We start from the raw sequence: 7,563 nt of genomic DNA on the forward strand, positions 1-7,563 counted from the left end.
TGAGATGAAATGAAATGAGATTAAATGATGAGATGAAAAATGATGAGATGAAATGATGAGATGAAGTGAGATGAGATGAGATGAAATACGAGATATACCTAATGCTAAATGACGAGTTAATGGGTGCAGCAAACCAACATGTCACATGGATACATATGTAACAAACCTGCACATTGTGCACATGTACCCTAAAACTTAAAGTATAATAATAAAATAAAATAAAATAAAGAAATAATGAAATTAGGTGAAATAATGAAATGAGATGAAATGAAATAATGAAATGAGATGAAATGATGAGATGAAATGTTGAAATGAAAGGATGAAATGAGGAAATGAGATGAAATGATGAGATGAAATGAATTGAGATGAAATGAGATGAAAAGTGATATGAAAAATGAGATGAAAAATATGAGATGAAATGAAATGAGATGATATGAAATGACACAATGAAATAATGAAATGAAATTAGATGAAATGAAATAGTGAAATGAAATGAAATAATGAAATGGAAATGAGATGAGATTTGATGAAATGATGAGATGAAATGATGAGATGATATGATGAGATGAGATGGGATGAGATGAAATGATGAGATAAAATTATGAGATGAAATGATGAAATGAGATAAAATGATGAGAAGAAATGATGAAGTGAAGTGATGTACTGTCACGTGTGTGTCTATTCATTTTCCGAACGGAAAAAAATTATAATTCATTAATTTTAATTTTATTATTTAAGAATATTCTTAAGAGTTGAAGGAAAAATAATATCTGTTCATTATGGGTTACAACCTAAGTATAAATAATACATAAATATATTAAAACTTACACAGAATATGTTTTGGAATCGAATATACCATGCTTCTGTGATGACAGTTATTTCATGCTGGTTGTCACAATTTTACATGAAAAACTAATGAAAAAATGTTTTTAACTGTTTCTAAAAATAACAGTTTCCAAAAGAGTTTTACTTCTGAAATATGAAAAAGATGACTTTGTGTTCCTTAATCTGATGAGATTTTCACACTCTGCACAAGATAATTGTTAGATTTTTATTGTGTTGATAAATTGTATATCAAATAAAAAATGTTATAACCTCTTAAATTAGGATTTTTAGGTGATATAGGCAGAATGGAAGGCAAGTTTTTATAACTTTGTCTAAATGAACTTTCTAAATTCCTGAGTATTAAAAGATAGCTTGTCTATAAATCACAATGTATATATTACTGTATGACCTAGGACCAATCAAAACTGTTATCTCTGATAACATTATATTGTGCCCAATATAAAATAGATACAATAACACCTCAAACTTAAATCCAGGCATTATCATTGAGTATCTTAAGAATATGCAGCAAAGGTGCTTTTAAAAATACAAGCTAGTGATTGTACTAAATTTGTAAATCACATAGGATAGTGGGTCATTTTAAGAATATTATTTCAATCTATAAACGTGGATGTCTTTCCTTTTTTGTGTTTAATTTCTTTCATTAATATTTGTCATTTTTGTTGTAGAAATCTTTTACTTCCTTGGTTAAATTTATTTCTAAGTACATTTTTGTAACTCTTGTAAAAGGAATTGCTTTTTAATTTCTTGTTTCAGCTAGTTTACTATCAATATATAGAAATGCTACTGATTTTTGTATGTTGATTTATATTCTGCAACTTTATTCATTTCATTTATCACCCTAAGAAGCTTTTGGTAGAGTCTTATTTTTTTCCATGTATAAGATCACACTGTCTTTAAACAGGGACAATTTGACTGTCTCCTTTCCAATTCAGATGTCCTTTATTTCTTTCTCTAACCTAATTGTCCTGGCTAAGACTTTCACTATGTGAAATATGATTGGTGAAATCAGGCATCCTTTTCTTGTTCTAGTAAAATCTTTTTCTTGTTCACAGTAAAATCTTTCACCTTTTCCACATTCAGTATGATCTTAGCTGTAGATTTGTCCTTTATGTCCTTCCGTGTTAAGGCATATATTTTCTATACTAAATTGTTGAGAGGTGTTTTGTCCTGTAAGAATATTTAATTTTGCCAAACGCTTTTATTGTGTTTATTAATTTAATCATATGGTTTTCAGTACATATGCAAAGGAAAGAAAATCAGTATATCAAAGAGTTACCTACACTCCCATGTTTATTACAGCACTATTCACAACAGCCAGGATATGGAATCAGCATAAGTGTCCATCAACAGATGAATGGATAAAGAGATGTGACATACATATATAATGGAATATTATTTAGTCATAATAAAGAACAAAATCCTGTTATTTATGGCAACAAGAATGCAAGTGGAGGGCATTATGTTAGGTGAAATAAGCCTGGCATAGATACATAAACACCACATAACTACATGTTCTCACTTATGTATGGAAGTTAAAATTTTTAATCTTGTAGAAGTAGATAACGGTAGAGTTCTGGTTACCATATCCTGGAAAGAGTAGGAGAAACAAGAGTATAAGAAAAATGTGGTTAATACATACAAAATTACAGCTGGAGAGAAGGAAGAAGTTCTAGTTCTCTACAGCACTATTGGGTGACTGTAGTTAACGGGAATTTATTTTGTGTTTTCAAATAACTAAAATAAAAGAATATTTGAATATTCTCACTGCAAAGAAATAATACATGATTTAGGTAATAGATATGATAATGACTCTGACTTGACCTTTACACGTTGCATAAATATATCAAAATATAACTCTGTACCCCATAACATGTACATCTATTATATGTCAGTTAAAATAAATTTAAAAGAGAAAAAATGAGGTAAAGGTAAATGTACAGAATTTAATTACTTTTTCTTCTATAAAACCCAAGAGTCAGTACCAAGAAGAGTCAATTTATTAGTTTTCTAAAATAAAAAAATGACCAAAAAAGAGCAATATCCAAGAAAACGTTGAAAATGAAACACAACATTTAGTAAGAATAGAAAACTTGGGCACTTTATCACCCTGTTCCTAGATACCGATTTACTGATGGCCATTTAAATAGAATTTTATTCCATCTAATTCATATATACTCTCAGAGTTCAAAATTACGTTTTACCTACAATAAAGAGATAACGTGTAAATTATATGTTACTCTGCCTAACACACGTTAATAACTCAATACATGTTAGCAATAAACTTTTAGTGTAGTACTAAATAGCACTTTTAGTATAGTACTAAATAGTACTTTTTCAGTATAGTACTAAATAGTACTTTTAGTATAGTACTAAATAGTACTAAATTTACTAAATTTAGTCAAAGTACTAATTTCTCACATTGCAATTTCCTTCAAAGACATGAAAACCTTTCTAATGACTCCTTGTTCATCAAGATACCTCTTCAAATTATTCTATTTGTTTCATTCAGTTTATTATCTGTGTATACCTATATTACACTCTTTTTTTTTTTTTGAGATGGTATCTCATTCTGTTACTGACGTTGGAGTGAGGTGGCATGATCTCCGTTCACTGCAACCTCCACCTCCCAGGTTCAAGCGATTCTCCTGTCTCAGCCCCCCAACTAGCTAGGACTACAGGTGCACACCACCATGCCTGGCTAATTTTTGTATTTTTAGTAGAGTCAGGGTTTCACCCTCTTGGCCAGGCTGGTCTAGAACTCCTGACCTCTGGTGATCCACCCACCATGGCCTCCCAAAGTGCTGGGATTACAGGCATAAGCCACCGCACCCAGCCTGATATTGCAGTCTTGGATTTTGAACACTGAATAACTTTTTGAAAGATTGCACCTCTTTACCTCTTTGTGCTCCAGAAATTATTTTCCTTCAAGTGTTGTAAGAGTCTAATGAAGAATGAAGGTCATCTTTTATCACTTTTGTCCTTACAGATTTCAGACATGCTGAAACTGATTGAAGTATCATTTGCTACCAGATAGATTAATTATCTCTAGTTGTAGGAGTGGATACATCTTTAATGGTATATTTTGGGTTATTGTCTTATTTTTGATGCAGTATTCTATAAATAATTTATTAAACCTGGCATCCTTGGGTGAGCATAGATTTTTCAACTTTGGTGTTATATTGTGTTTGCTTTTAAAAACTGCTTTTGAGGCTGGGTATGGTGGCTCTTGCCAGTAATCCCAGCACTTTGGGAGGCCAAGGTGGGCGGATTACCTCAGGTCAGGAGTTCAAGACCAGCCTGGTCAACATGGCAAAACCACGTCTCTACTAAAAGCACAAAATTAGCCAGGCATGATGGTGCATGCTTGTAGTCCTAACCACACGGGAGGCTGAGGCAAGAGAATCACGTGAACCTGGGAGGCGAAGGTTGCTAGGTTGCTGTGAGCCAAGTTCACACCATTGCACTCCAGCCTAGGTGAAAAGAGCAAAACCCTATCTCGAAGAAAAAAAAAAAACCACCAAAAACTGCTTTTGAATGGAGTTGTAAATACAATTTTTTTATGAAAAAAATTAGCAAGTGCATAAGTTCATAATAGAAAAACCAATAATATTCTAGGCACAAGTTAGTACTAAAAAAATTAAATTATGTTGAATATTCTGTAATACAACATGCTTTTTCCCTTCATGAACAATTTGTGTTTTACTGAGAAGACTCACTGTTTATGGTAGACATTAGACTACAGATGAATATGTACTTTAAACACTCTTAGTTGCTTTCTTAATTTTATATCTGCTGCTTTATGCTTCTGTTTATTTTCATGCTTTCCAATGTCCACATTCTAGTAAATTTGAATATTTTAATCCAAGTTTATATACTATTTAACATTGCTTGTATAGTTTAGTATTTTTAAGACTCAAAAAGGTTTACAGAAAGAAGAAAAAGAGATCAACATATTAATCATTTAAAGATCATTTTAATATCTTTGACCTTTATATTTTAATGAATAAAATGTTAGTAGTTATTAGTATAAAATAATTTATGTCTTTGGACTTAGCTCCAGCATTTCTTTTTTAATAAAGAAAATAATTATTCTCTTGCAATATACTATGTTTATCTGGGTTTTGAAAAATGATGTTTCGTAATATGAGAAAGCCATTTACATTTTTAAATCTACAAAGGCAAATGGAATGGTACTAAATTATTTCCATAATAATGTTTAGATGGTGGCCCTTATAACATTCTTTCTATACTTCCTACAGAGTTGGGTATATGCAATCCTAGAATATTTCTGGGAGCTAATCATTTAGCTTGATGAATGAAACAAGACTTTTAAATAAAATTAAACTTTCAAATTATCCAGGTAACGGGCCTGTCTTTTAATTCAATGGATATGGGCATAATGAATTATCCCCTGTTCATTGGGTAGTAAGTTTCATTCTTAACCTATAATACTCAAAATGTCCTTTAATTTTTTTGATAGTCGTATCATTATCCCTAGGTATTTTAGCTTCTATCTTAAATTCTAAAATAATGTTGAAACAGGAGAAACTATTCTTTGTTACCATATGTATTAAACATCATGGTTTTCAAATTTAACTGCAAATGTATCTTTTCATTGCTTCTTGATGACACCCTTCACCCTATCATATTGTCACTACCAAGTGGTGATTACTTTTCAGGTTCACATACTTGTTCTTTGGAAAAATATCTGTGCCTTATAAAGAATATGATGTTGGCATTCAAAAGCCAGTGAAGTATACATTATTAGCCTGTTGCCTAACTCATTTCTTTAAAACTACACTAATTACCCACATACTCATGTTTTTATTTCCTCATTATTTCTGGAGAAAACAAATACTGCTAACACGATATTTGTAAAGAGAAAAAAGTCTTTTCTTGAAAAGTGCTGTCATTGTAGTATTAACTTATAGTATCAACTTCTTTATAAACTCCGTATACACTTTTTATTCTGAGAGAAATAAAAAAGCTAAAAGTGAAATGAGTTTTTCTACTCTCCATATTATAAGCACCCATCTTGCTAATTTAGGCTCTTTATAGTTAGGGTAAGTTGTGTCATATCGAGGTTACAAAATAAAAAGTATTTTGTCTGGGCCTTTCCTTATTCAGTAATACTGTCAGTTTGGCTTTTTTTGTAGGTCAATTTATTGATCTCAGTATTCTGAAATAATATGTTTACTATTTTTGATAAGCATTTAAAATATTAGATTTATTGTTACTCTTCTGCCTTTATTGGGCTGGAAGAATAATTGTTTCTCTCACTCCACAAAAGCCAAGTTGTAGAGAAAAACACATAGACATTCAACTGCAAAGCAGAGAAACTTGACTATTTTCTGCAATTTTAAAGTGTATATTGAATAAATTAAACCATCTTTTTATTTTCTTTTTTGCTCACTGGAAAATATTAACAACATCAAGTGTGTTATTATAATGTTATCTAGTTAAAAATCTCAAAAAGTTTTCATAATTACCATTTTAAAATATATAAATAGGTGACCTAATGTTAATTTTTATTGTCTGAGACCATGTCTGTTATTTCACTCTTTAAATTCATTTAGTAATGCAGAACCTAGTACTTAGTAGATACTCAAAAATTATTTGCTGAATAAAAAAGGTTAAATATGTAATATATACAAAATGTACTGGACAAAATGCACCAAACAATTTTGTTACACCAGTTTAATGTAGAATATTGCCTTTAAAAGATATTTCAGTTTTCAAGTGTCTACAGTGACTTTTAATATTTGTGCACATATAAAATAATATTTCCAAAAATGTAATCCAGTGGGGAATATACTTTCTAAATTCTAGATTTATAATTTGAGGTTTAAATTATAAAATCATTAAATAAGATGCAAGTGAAATGTAGTCAAATATCCCCTTGGAAAAAAATTAAGAGGCCTCTAAAGTGACGTATTGATATATGTAATTTTACAATCATCCTCAGTTTGCTTTTGTTCTAGCATTAGAACAGATTCTTGTTTATTTGCTTTACATCAAAGATAGAGGTTTTTGTTCCTTTAAGGACATATTTAAAAATCAATCCAAATGGTTTACAATAGAATCATATTTAGTGATAAGCACATAGGGCATGAGGCCTTCCGAAGTAAGTGCAGAGCCAAATCTCATTCATCTGCACTCAATCACATATATTTATTGATAAAATGCTAAGTGGAAAAACATGAATTATGTAAATTCATCTCTCTCTTTTGCGTTTTTAAATATACATACAGTCAAACTGTGATTTACTAATGAACAAGTAATACTCCATTGCACATGTAATGAATTATGTGGCATAAAATCAATATTAATTGTAAAAAATCTATGGCAATAAGGTTAGAAGGAATGTGATATAGCAGTGATTATCCCATAGCCAAAAAATATAGATATTTTTGCCCTCTGATTTTTTCATTGTCTACATTTTCTACAAATAACACAGATAGCTTTTGCAACATTTCATTCCAAATCCTTAAACATGAAAGACAAATTTAAAAATACTCATTTAATATACACCCTGATTTTAAAAATATTTATTATGATTTCTCATGGAGTTAGGAATATTCAAAATCTACTAAAAGTTATCATGTTCTATGATAACTCTCTGTTGCTTTAAAAAGCAATCTTGACAATTTGCAAGTATGCAGTGGGTATCCAGCTGGGGCCTAGATATACTCTTGGGGACTGATGTCAACCTGG

Source organism: Nomascus leucogenys, unplaced genomic scaffold, assembly GCF_006542625.1.
Source record: "Nomascus leucogenys isolate Asia unplaced genomic scaffold, Asia_NLE_v1 001149F_52085_qpd_obj, whole genome shotgun sequence".
NCBI classification, from domain to species: Eukaryota; Metazoa; Chordata; class Mammalia; order Primates; family Hylobatidae; genus Nomascus; species Nomascus leucogenys.